This window comes from Octopus bimaculoides, chromosome 3 (assembly GCF_001194135.2).
Source record: "Octopus bimaculoides isolate UCB-OBI-ISO-001 chromosome 3, ASM119413v2, whole genome shotgun sequence".
Lineage (NCBI taxonomy): Eukaryota > Metazoa > Mollusca > Cephalopoda > Octopoda > Octopodidae > Octopus > Octopus bimaculoides.
The window spans coordinates 88974103-88987546 of record NC_068983.1 but is presented as its reverse complement, the minus strand read 5'-3'; the positions used below and the strand labels follow the sequence as shown (position 1 = coordinate 88987546).

The 13444-nt window shown below is 39.7% G+C and overlaps 1 protein-coding gene across 4 annotated transcripts in view; it reads left to right on the top strand.

Annotated features, from left to right (window-relative positions):
* Positions 1-5713, top strand: part of LOC106875464 (protein FAM227B) — a 152669-nt gene extending 146956 nt beyond the window's left edge. For all 4 annotated transcript variants that reach the window (XM_014923616.2, XM_014923615.2, XM_052966292.1 and 1 more), the window contains one exon: positions 5567-5713. The gene's annotated coding sequence lies outside the window, so the exon portion shown is untranslated. The remainder of the gene's footprint in view (positions 1-5566) is intronic.
* The last annotated feature ends 7731 nt before the right edge of the window (positions 5714-13444 follow it).

Sequence of the window (13444 nt, the reverse complement as noted above, 5' to 3'; positions counted from 1 at the left end):
GGTGTGATGGAGGAAGAAGACAACAAGAAGTAAAAGGACAGAATGAAGCGTTGGACCTTACCTTGCCGACCGCAGCGGGGTACACGATCGCTCCTAATCAGAACACGTCTTTCTCGTAATGTCGCTGTTTTCTCACTGGCCCCACGTGCTAGCCTTCGACCGCGTGTCGCCGACTTCCAGTCTGACACTTCCGATCTGACCCTTCCAGTCTGGCCCTTCCGGTCTGGCTTCACCTCTGTTTGCCTCACCCCTCTCCACCACAACACATAGCTCATCACAGCCCATAACACCACACAATGGATATGCAAGAAGTGCAGTGGAATTCCAAAATATTAACAGCAAAAGTAGTGTAGTATTTGTGGAAGCTTTACAGTATCAACAAACACAAAGGATGCACAAGAAATAGATTTTCTTTAATGTCCTGGAAGCACTTTGGAGATAGCACAACAGTTTCTGTTAGTCAGAGGAGGATGTGCTGAAAAAAAAAAACCTTCTCTGTAAGAGTAAAAGATAGATTGTTTGATGCTTGTGTATGAATACCAGTGCTACACGGTTGTGAAATGTAGGCTGTGAATGTAGAGGACATGTGAAAATTAGAAAGAAATAAAGTCAGCATGTTCCCCCAGATGTGCAATGTCAGTGTACATGCAGGACCGGATTTAAACCATGGGGTTCCTGGGGCACTTTGAGTTCGATGGGCCTTTTATACACAAGAATTAAAATCTTAGAAAATTACCAAATTTAAATCTTAAGCCCCATCTATTTCATGTAATTGAATTTGATGAGTTAGCAGAGAAAGTTTAAATAAATGAGTGAAAATGTCGCTTTATAGATACATTTCTCAAAATTCAAATTTTGTTTTCCACACAACCACTTGTGGTGTTTGACTTTTCCTTCATTGTGAAAAGTACAATGAAGGAGAGAAGAGTGGGGTAAGAGTTTTTTTTCTTTTAATGTGAGTTACAAATTACAAATGTTTTAGAATGTAGAATAAGATAAAATGACAGAAAATTACAAACAAAACATCCTTTTTTTTTTTGTTCTTGCTGCTCCAAAGGCATGATGTGTGTGTATGTGTGTGTGTGTATTTGAGAGAGAGAGAGGTGGGGTAGAAACAAAAACGGGAAATTCAAATAGCTGTTTCCAAAAGTCTGCTTTTCCAGTTTCCAGTAGGGGTAAGTGGGACACAATGAATAATATTTACTACATTTTTTACTTTGAAGTATATATATTTTTTTACAAATGTACACTGCCTTGCCAAAACTATAGCAGCGAAGTAAAGATCTTCTCTAAACACAGTAAAACCTATAATGTATTCAGAACACTTTCAGAAAATTATCACTGTTCTTTTTGAGCTTATAAAATAAAATTTAGGCAGGGAAATATGGGTAAGACAAGACAAGCTAAATATGCCCTTCCATTTTTCCAAAATAAAATTTGGAAAAAGGGTCATACACATATATATCCATTCTTAGATATCAGAAATACAGCAAAATTTAAAATATCTTGGTCAAATGAAAGAGGATTATGGAAAAATAGTACATACTATGAAATTAATGAAACTCATGCTAAATCTAAAAACTCAACATAAAATATTCTTTATAGCTTCTTCACCAAAAATTATCCAGATATTTTATTAGCTACCACAATTACAACTGGGTCAAAATTGAGAAAAAGTTTCTTGAAAATAGTACCTGTCACCTATGTTTCAAACTCTCAACTTCAACAACAACTATGTAAACTATACTGACCAAATTTTACATCCAAAGATGATGTAATGGTACAAAATGAGAGAAAATAACAAGAAATCAGAAATTATTCATTTTGACACAGTTATCATTTTTGCCCCACTTCCAAGTCTTTGACAGAATGACATAAAATATATGAAAAAATGAAAAAGAAAAAAGGTTCGATTTAATGAAACATTTGAATATATATACAATAATTCTAAAGCTGAAAAAGAATGCTTTTAGCTGTTGAGAGATGTAATTTTATAATTAAAACTAAATTCAAAAGTTTTCTTTATTTACTTGCTTCATAAAATAAGAACAGTTTTCAAATCCCCACTGAAATAAGTTTGGAAGTAGAAATGTGTGTGTGTGTATGCCTTTAACTGCTATTGGTGAAGCCAAGATCAAGCTCAGTCATGTGTTGAAAAAAAAATTTGGCTTAATTTGGCCCAGAGACAATATTTTTTTATGAATCATTATATACATTTATACTCTCTCTCTCTCTCTCTCTCTCACACACACACACACACACAGAGTTTCAGGAGTGTTCTGTTATTTCCCTTTTCTCTGCCCCAACAGCAGCTACAATTCCTCTGGGAATTGTAACTGCTTTGGAACTGGGTATAAACTGTTTTTTGATTGAATTATTTGGTGGTAAAAAAAAAGTGGTAAAAATCTATGGCTTTGTAGTGAAACCTCTCTCTCAGGCATTCAATCATAAATGATAACGAAGCTGCTAACATCTAGCCTTAGGCTGCCTTGGACCCTTCTGTCCACCATCCTGATTGGTTCTTATTTGCGCGGCAATTGTCCCCATGTTCTGCTTGCTAAGGGGGCATTACATCCAATCATGGCCTTGAGATAAGGTCACGTGAAAGAGAGTTTTTCTGGGTTTCCGGTGAGCCCTATTTCAACTATAAATAAGCCCAATCCAATGACAGTAGTCGTATTGTCTACCACAATGTCGTGTGCCAGCAACCCCACCACCAGGTACACACCAATATCAACACACTCGGTTTTATATCGACACTGTTTGAGTGGATTGTTTCCACCACGCGAGAATATTCCGTATTAGGTAAACGGTCACAGCATTCGACGCACAACACACATATTGTGATACCACAGCTCTGCTACTTAGCCACAACTTCCTGCGTATGAACATTCTATCTCCTTGTGTAACTCTAATACGAACTGGTATTTCTCTATCTCAGTGTTTTAAGACTTTTTACAGTCTATGTTACAGACACTCTTTCTATGTTCTGTGTTTCCTCTCATTCACACGCACACTTGTACTCTCATGTATTGTACACACACTATTGCTTATACGACTGTCCGTTACTTCACATTGTTGTATACATTCTCTTGTACACGAAGGCCTGACTTATCCACTGTGTTAATTATATATGTCGCATGCACGTACACACAGACACAAACAGTTTCACTATGTTAATAAACTTACTCTCTCTCTATATATATATATATATCGGTTGTCTGTCCTAAGTTCTTTTACTGGCACTATGGCTTGTATCTCTCATGACGAGCCTTCTATCTTATTTTGTGTTCGACCATGCGACATGGTAAAAAGGAGCCTTTTCCGTCTACGTCGCCATCTCCTTTGGTTCGCACGGTCGAATTATTACAGGTTTTTATCACAAAAGAGAATCCATTACATTTTTTAAGAAGTCAAGATACATTTGTATATTGAAAAAGAGCTTCATTATGCCAGATTGCTGGGAGTGGGGGGGTTCCTGTATTGAATGCTACATACCTTTCCTAGTAGGGGCTCCCCACCAATATCTAGATGCCTGGGGCAATTGCCCCTCCTCACCCCTATAAATCCAGCCCTGTGTGCATGTATGACAAAGTGCAAATGTTTTGAGAGAAAAGTTAAGCATAAGAAGCATCTGATGTAGTGTGCAAGAGAGAGAACTGCATTAATATGGTCATGTGATGCATTTGGATGAGGACAAAGGAAGTGCCAATAGCTAAATATAGATGGAATCTGTGGAAGAAGAGGACCCAAGAAAATATGAGATGAATTAGTGAACACTGACCTCATGTTGTTGGGCCTCATAGAAAGAGATGACAAAGGATCAAGTGAAATCACAAGTTGCTGAACTTGAGAAAACCCATCCATCTCAGCAAAAGAGGATGTCTGAAAAGCATATCATATCTTTTCCTTCACATCCAATTTGTATGTGTCTTCCACAACACATTTTTCTAACATTTATCCATCTTTCACCCCTCGACTTTAGCTCTATTTCTTCAGCTGCTGTAGCTGTATGAAAGCAGAGCTGCACATATTCCAACCCAACTTCAGTGCCACAAGCACTCCCTCATCTTGGAACTACTTCCCTTGCCACTATATTTACGTTGAATGCCCCCTTTCCCTGAACACTTTCTCATGTCTGTCATCAACACTTATCTCTTTTATTGTAATTCACTATATCCAGCCAGTGTGCCAAAAATCTCTGTATCTATTGCTGTACCTCTTCCCTCTTCACCACACTCTTCTCCCTATTTCTCATCTATCTATGGTTTTATTATACTGTTGGTCTTCAGCCCACCTTTTACCTCCTCCTTTCTGACCCACCTCTGTTTTCCTTACCCATGTTCATTATTCACTGCATTCATTTCTATCCTCATTTTTACCATCTGTCATATTCCACTCACACTCTCGCAAATATGCCCACCCAGTTATCCTCAATTCTCTTTTCCTGTTCCCTATTTATTCTCCTTCTTGTATTTTGAAGGTATGCCACGGTATCTCATTTCCACCATCTTTTCTCCCTCACCTCCTTTAGAGCAAGATATCTATTCTTGTTCCCCTATCATTCTTTAATCTCTCAATATCTGATACAAAGCCACATCCCTTAACTTGTACCTCCATTTTGTCAAGAAGTTTTGTTTAGCAAGTTACTTGGTGACCTCATTAGTGCTGGTGCCAAAAAAAAAACCCCCTAACTCAGTACACCCTGTTAACTAGTCAGGTGTTAAGAAGAACATCCAACTAGTAACCTTGCCAAAGCAGATGTTGGAGCCCAATGCAGCTTTCTGGCTAGTCAGGTCATGTTGAACTGTCAAATGCATGCCTATAATGTATCTACGATATCCCTATATTAAAAAAAAATTAAATAATAGAACCATTTTCAAGAAAAGAGAGCTGTAATGTAGATAAATCTATTTGTAGAATTCCTTAATAATAACCCCTAATTAAAGAAAATAAATTTCTAAGGAGACATTTTGTAAAGTTAAAAAGGTAACTGAGGAATAAAGTGGGATTTTGTTTTGCTAACATCATTGGCTTCAGAAGTATTTTTGATAATCTGTTGTCAGGTAAGCAAAACATTTTAACATAAACAAAATTACTTTGTTTTGTCTTTCCATCAATTTGAGGTAACATTCATTGAGTGGCTCTAATTCTATTTGTGTTGTTGGGACATCATTATAAACTTCAGTTTCAAATAGTGACTGAACAAAAATGTACTGTAATTGTTGCTTGACAATAAGAGAATTTGTGGTTAGTGAAACAAGTTACCTCTATACATATTAAGCAATGCTTCCACTCTGTGAACTTTGGCTCCTTATAGTATCAGTTAACAGCTTGATCAACTTGGCCATTGAAGGTTAAGTATCTCTTTTTCTTTTAGAGAAACATAGTAGCTGTTACAAACCTTCATCTATAGGTTCACATTCTGTTTACTCAGTTATTTGTGATACTGTCCTCTTTACTTATATAAAAACTTTAAATATATTTATCTAAAAGCTTAATTTGCTGACATCTTGCTTCCATAGTCAAAAGAAATCCTTATACAATGTTGGTTTGTCTTTTCCAGGTTGAAAATTTGAAGATCAGAATGGCGATTGCAGAACTAATAGATAAACACTGACTTTGGCCAGTGATGTGAATATGAGATGACCTGATCTAAAAATAATACTCTTTTTATGTAAAGTGTGGCCAAATAATCATATCTTGTTTTCTACTGCTTCTTTTCCTCCTTCTTCCAAACAGATTCATTATCATCATCATTGCCTTCATTTTTACCTCTGTTCTTCCATACTTGCACAGGTAACATTGTAGAAGACACTACTGATGCTGTAAAAATAGAACATAAACTCCAAAAAGATAAAACGAGAGTTTATATCTATATTTTTGGTTGACTTTTGACAATGTAGTAAGTGATGATAGTGGTTGCAGAAAAAGCATTCACAACAGCCAACTTATACAAGTCTTAAAGTTTTTAACTACGTATACACAAGTTTACACTTAGAGTGGTACCATCCACTCTAGCTATTTTCACAACTTTCATCCACCTTTTAATAAATTCATTCGAGGGCAACATCTCCCTCTCTACCCTTTCCTTTTCAAGTGAAACTTGAAAAAGTTGATGTGGGCTCTACCATATAGGAATGTCTCTGTCCTCATTCCTTTCAGCCTTGTCCACCAGAAAATCTCTTCTGCCACAACCACCAAAAAAAAAAGGAAAACTGCCGGAGGGCAGCGGAGCAATCATCACTATAAGCTGACAGAAGGGTCTGTCCCGCATGTGACAACAGCTGTTCAACATAACTCCACAAGCCTTCAATGCCCAGATACTGAATGAAGGCATGCAGGATTGTTTTGTCACTCTGCACACACCTTGGTTAAGCCTGTCTGACAGCACATCTGTGCCTATGAAGTTTATCCTGAACTGATAGCACTGCCTGGCCAAAAACATCTGAATATTATCTATAGTAGTCCCTGACCGAAAAGTTCACTGGAACAGACTAGACTGTTCATTTTCATCAACATCCAGGGTCTCCCCGAGGATGTTGTTGCACTTCTCTGCCACTAATCCTCTATATGTATCTAAAGTGGAAGATCCACTGATCCTATTGCCTGACTGGTTGAGGAAAGTGAGTGCCTGATGACATTCTAGGTGCCAGGCACCCAGTCTCAGTCAATCCTTCACCCAAGACTGCAGCCCTGTCTAAGAGATGAGCTGCAGAAAGATGTGTCTCACAAATAGAGCTCATACATGCTCAGCGTCAAGAAATCATTGCAGGTGGTGCAACCTGAGCACATGTCTGCACATCAGAAGCCATGGCATGCCTAAGCCACCATGCAACAGGTGCTGACGTTAGATTGGCTGCCTGACCAGTGGAATGTATTCCTTCCACAAGAAAATAAACAGGAGATGCTCCAAGCTAATCAAACAATAACTGGGACAAGGCACAATGATCAGGCAATAAATGATGATGGAGGCAATGTAGGCATTCACCACCTTTGCCCATTTCTGGGTAAGACTGGCCATCCTGTTCGTCCCAGTTCTTATCCACCTGGAGGTGGGGACCAAACCCAACCTCAAGTAGTTTAACTGGTCTGTCAGTCCAGTGTCTGACAACACCATCTTATGGCATCGATCTGCCTCTCTAAGTGCTCCTTCACAAGCTCACTAACTTGTCAGCATTGATTTTGACCCCCGCAACTGACTCACTCCTTTGCAATGAAGCCAACCATCTCTACTTTGGAAGCATCTGACATCATGATGGTAACATCTTCTGCATACGCTGACACTGCCCTCTTGAGTCCCAGTTCAAAAGGTATGCCCTCAACTGTTTCAACTGCCACAGCATTGACTTGAGAACCAGCACATACAGAAAAGGTGGCAGTGGGAAGTCCTGATGGACCAAACATGCAATGCAAAATGGTTCCGATAGGTGGCTGTTTACTTTGACCACTGAGCAGGGGCTGCTCTGCATTGCTTCTGAAAATGGTTCCAAAACCAGCCACTTTTAGGAGAGCTTCCAAGTAACAATGGTTAACCCTTTCAAATGCTAAATTGATCAGAACCCCACCAAAGCCAGCTTTTATCTCTACAATATGTCACATAAAGTGAAGGTTGTCATGGATAGACCTGTTTGGGATTGTGCATGTTTGCACATCCCCAACCTGACTTCCAATGACAAGCACCAACCTTTTTGCTAACACATAAACCAAAATCTTGAATTCTGTGTTTAACAGAATTATGGGCCAAAAATTCTCTAGCATGTCCCCATTCTTGGCATCCTTTCTCAACTGTGTTACTACATCCCAGCAAATAGCACTAGGAGTTCTCCTGTTCTGCTCCCAGTTACAGTAGACATCTGTCAAGAGGCTGCCAAACAAATCTGGCGTGATTACATAGAATTCATAGGGCAGACCATCCAAGCCAGGTGATTTGCGACTTATGAAATCACTCATCGTCTCCTGTATTTCAATGGTCATCATTGGCTTTTTGCAGAATTTTATGTTCACTGCTGAGAACTGTGTAGGTCACCCAGGTACAAAATAAAGTCTTCTACGGTCGTCAAGCCATCACTTCCCCAACCAAACTACCACACATGTGGGCCTTGTGTTCCCACATGCACCCAAGGCATTTTTGGATTTGGTTCTCGGAAGGATTTTCCATCCGATGTGATTTTATTCTGATGCAGCGGTATGTAACCATGCATCTCAAGATGTTTTTGATCACATCAGATGGAGGGTTGAGGACTACTATCCCTCCATTTTTTTTTTTTTGCAAATCTTCTGGCTAGTTTCACTTCTTTGTCTATGGGGAAATCTTCCAGATTTCTTATAACATTCATAGAAGAAATCCCCTTTCCGGCATCCCTTGTCACCATGGCTGTAGCTACTTTAGCAGCTGCAGTGGAGGTAGTATTGGTGGCAGTGGTCATGTTCGTGTTGCTTTCAGAATTTTCTTTGTTTATATTTCTTTCTCTAGGTTTCACTTCAATATTGGTATTGTTGATGTTTCTGTTGTTGTTGTTGTCATCATCAAATGTGTTAGAAAGTTGCTGCTTTACAGTTTTGACATTGCTTAGAGATGAAAATGTATTAGACTCGGTTTTTGTTTTTGCTGGCATGGCGGTGACGTCATTTACTGTAGTCAATGCTACGCCAGTATTCTCTGTTTTTTCCTACACGAAATGCATCTCATCATCGAACATTATGATTACTTTTTTATCAGCCATTCAATATATATGGAAACTAGCAAAGTATTTGCTTTTTCCAATAGTTGGTGAAAGTTTAAAAAATATTGATGTGCACCTCCTGCAAAACAGGGCGTGTTTCTAAACAAAACTACTATCAGTGCAGTCCAGACAATGTCAGAAACAAGGTGATGACAATAAAAATGAAAGAATAGAGCCTTAGAAGGTCAAAAGGATTAAAAACACAACTTATGGAACTTCAAGTCTTTCCAAAATGGTAGCCATAATAATAATGTTTTCTTTATTAACTACTAAAGGTTCACAAAACAAGACACTAGGGACAGTACAGGATAATACAATGTGGGCTTATATAAAAGGCACCTAAAAAGTTGAAATATAGTAACAATATAAAATTGTAACAATGAATAATTTCCCAAAAGATGGAGACTTCCTAGGGCTGCTCATGGAGATCCCACAAAAGTATGGCTGCTCTGACCACTAGGCTAAGTGCCGTCTCCACATCATCCTCCTTCAACCAACAGGCACATGCTTAGAGTTGGCCATTCTTACAACATTCACCCACCTTTCAACCAAAGTGCTGGGAGGCAACACTTCCCTCTCTACTCTCACTCTTCTTTTCAAGTGAAACTTGAAAAAGTTGATGGGGGCTTGACCAAAGAGGAACATATTTGTCTTTAGCCCTTTCAATCTGGTCCACCACATAACCTCTTTTGCTTAAGGTCACCAGTCAAAGAAATATTGTCTGTCCATTCTGGCCAAAGGAAGGCTGTAGGATTATCTTCACAATGGACTCAGCTAATAGCTGGATCCATCCTGCTCATAACAGCAGGTGTTCAACATACATCCACCAGTCAGCAATGCTTGGATGAGAGTATGCAGAACAGTTTTGTTGCTCTGCAAGCATCTCAGGTAAGCCTGGCTGATGTCACTTTCATGCCTGTAAAGACTATCCCAAGTGGCAATACCCTCCAGTAGCACTGTCAGGTTAAGAATTTCTAGAAATTATTCATAGTCCCTGGCCTCCAGTACAGACCAACCAGTTGATTCTCATTGGCACCCAGAGCCTCTCCAAGAATGTTATTATACTTACCTACCACTAACCTTCTACAGAATGCCAAATTGCAACTTCTACTAATTGCATTGCCCAACTGATAGAGGACTGTGAGTGCCTGACAACACTCTAGATGCTAGGTACCTTGCTTCAGTCTTTGCATGATCCAAGATTGCAGCTCAGTCAAAGAGATGAGGCATGGAAAATCCTGACAAACAGTGACCATACCTGCTCACCATCAAGGAAGCGCTGGAGATGTCATAGCCTCAGTGCATCAGCAGCTGCAGCATGTCAGTCCCTCCATTCACATGGAGTGCCTGACCAGTAGAATGGAAGAGTGTGCATTCCAGTTCGATCAGACATAAACTAGGCTAAGGCACAATGGTCAGGTGGTAATATATAATGGAGGCAATGTATGCATTCGCCACCTCTGCCTGACCTTTCAGGGATAGTTTTCTCTAAGCCCATTTCTAGGTTAGATTGGCTATTTTGCTCATCACCTCATCCAAGTTCTCCTCCAGCTGGAAATTCAGATCAAACCAGACCCTGAGCAATTTAACCAGTCTCTCTGTCCAGCATTCCACCTTATTGGATAGCATGGACCTGTCTCTCCAGGTGCTAAGCTGAAGGTCCACTGACTTTTCTCCTGTCACTGCAATGTATTCCTTTAAAGCAGTGCCAACTAGGCCTAAGAGCCTAGTGTTGAACACTATAATGGTGAGGTCATCTGCCTGTGTTGACACAGTTCTCCCACACCCTAGTTTGCACAGGATGCCTCTCAGCACCTCCAATTTCTGCAGTAGTTTGCTCTAGAACTTGTATATGCAGAAGAGATGGGAGCAGACACCCTTGATGGACTGAGTGCATGATACTGAATGGTAACATTTCACTCAAACTACCAAGCAGATGTTGCTGTACATTGTGGTGATCCACCCACAGAAAATGCGACCAAAACCAGCTGCCAAGTATTAGTAGTTGACCCTATCACAGGCTTTAGATTGATTCAAACTTATCAAGGCCCTACCCATGCCAGGTCCTTTACCCACCCTGTCTTTGATACATTGCATGAGGTGGAGGTTGCCATGGATGGATATGCTTGGGATGGTGCATGTTTGTGCATCACCAATCAATACTTTGACAACAAACATCAACCTCTTTGTGAACATCTTGGCCCAGATTTTTAAATCTGCATTCAGCAACATTATGGGCTTTCTAATTATCAACTTTCTAATTGATCCCCTTTGTTTGGATCCTTTCTCAGTAGTGCCACTACTCAACTCACAGAACTAAGAATTTTCCCATTCTGTTGCTAATTATAGTAGATGTCTGCTAAGAGGTCAACAAACAAGTCTGGCATATAAAAGTAAAGTTCGTAGGGCAGACCATCCAAACTAGGTGATTTACCCACCATTAAGCTCATCATTGCTTCTCATATTTCCTTGGCTGTTATTGGCATGTCACAATGTCTCATACCCGCTTGCTAAGAATGTCATAACTAGCTGTTGAAGTCCATGCTGTTAAAATGCCGCTCACATCTACTCAAGCTCAAGTACCATGCAACCATTTTGGCCCACCAAAGACTGAATTGTGGTTTTGTTGTCACGGACCTCTGCTATTGTGGCCCATCAAGCGGCTTTCGCTCTCTTGTTTCTTAAGCATGCACCTTAGCTCTGACAATGCATCCTTCATACTTAGCATTGAAGAATTGGTCCAGCATTGAAGAATCACCACCAGCACATCAGTTGCAATGCCTTTCCTAAGTACCACTTCTAAGTTTCCCTCTATTTTATTCCTTTCTAACACACCATTTGTTGTTGACAACTGAGCCGCCAATGCCAACTTAATTAATTTGGTCTCTGTAAGTTTGGCACATCAGGAATGATGTGTTCAGCCTCCAGTACCCAGATCCCTCCTTTGAAGTCTAAGTTGACTGTGTAGATCACAAATTTGTGGTCTGTGTAGCTGTCAATTTTAAAAAGTGGACAACTTATACCATCCTTATCTATTTGGTCTGCAAAATATTATATCTAGATATGACTTGTAGTTTGTCCATGTCTACACTGGTACATTTGGAAAACCCAGTCAGTACTTCTCAGACAACTGAAAGTGTTTGAGCAGGTTTGCAAGGCTTTTGCACACCCCATCTTCTAACAGCTAGCTCCACACAGTCCAAATGTGTATCCAAGATGGAACTAAATAGCATAGATTAAATTTGCTTGACATCCATTTTTGTTCATCCCAGTGTTTGTTCTTATTTGGATTTGTTGCCCTTTTAGATGAATTGGAGGACTATGAATTGTATGTGATTAATTTTACCTTGATTTCCTTAGCTGAATACTCTTCCTATACCAACCACCTTGCAGAGTGGATTGTATGTTTTATCATGGTATCAGCACTACAGAGTTTATGAAATCAACAAGACGAACGGGTCCTCTCGATCCTATGCTATCTCTGTTTACTATCCAGTTTATAGGGTACTGGGTGCATTTTATCATGGCACCAGCACTGTTGAGGTTGCCTTCTACCCTCTAATACTAGGCCTTACTCTAAGCTATATTGTGTCTGTTCATTCAGTGCAGTGTGAGCAGGAGACTGAATTGCAGATAGTGACGACAGAAGAAAGTGGGATGTGTACACCCTAGTTTTTCCTATCATCACTGAAGAGAACAGTTATATGACAAGACTCAGAGACATTGGGTTGAAGGAGTTGGAGAGGATGAGGGAGAATATGTTGACTATTAGTATGAAGAGTTTTTTGACTATTGAGTAATAATTTCCCAGATGAAAAACTTTATTTTCACAATACATATTTATACTTACACAATGTTTTGATCAGTTTGGCTTGACTGGGTTCAGTGTTATCTCTTATTACATGGGTGGTATGGCCCAGTAGTGAAAGGAGTGTGGGTGACTATCAGAGACAGTGTTGGGCAGCATAGTACAAAGAATATTGAAAATTAATGACATTTCTTCAACAAAAAAAATAATGTACATTATTATTATTATTATTATTATTAAGGCCTGTTTGGATTTCAGGCAGAATGTAGGTTCTCACAGTAGTCTTCTTAATGTGTTGTCTTATGCTTTTCGTCTTCAGTTCCTCTTCTGCTGATCTTTGGATATCCTGCTTCCTTTCCTTTTCTGGGTTTCACTCTAAGCTTGCCAAACCAAACAACTCTTTTAGCATATGGCCTATCCATAATCACATGTCTCTTTATTTTTAGCTGATGGGTTTCTGCTTGGCTTTGAGAGGTCTTTGTTGGCCAAAATTTCTGGATATCTAATTTTTAGCATATTTCTGAGGCTCCTACTCAGGAATGTGTTAAACTTTCTGAGAATATTAACCATTCATTCACCTTAACTTTGCACATCATCATCATCGTTTAACGTCCGCCTTCCATGCTAGCATGGGTTGGACGATTTGACTGAAGACTGGTGAAACCGGATGGCAACACCAGGCTCCAAACTAATTTGGCAGAGTTTCTACAGCTGGATGCCCTTCCTAACGCCAACCACTCAGAGAGTGTAGTGGGTGCTTTTACGTGTCACCCGCACGAAAACAGCCACGCTCAAAATGGTGTCTTTTATGTGCCACCCGCACAAGAGCCAGTCCAGGAGCACTGGCAACGATCTCGCTCGAAAACCCTACAAGGCCAGTCAGGCGGTATATATATATATATATATATAT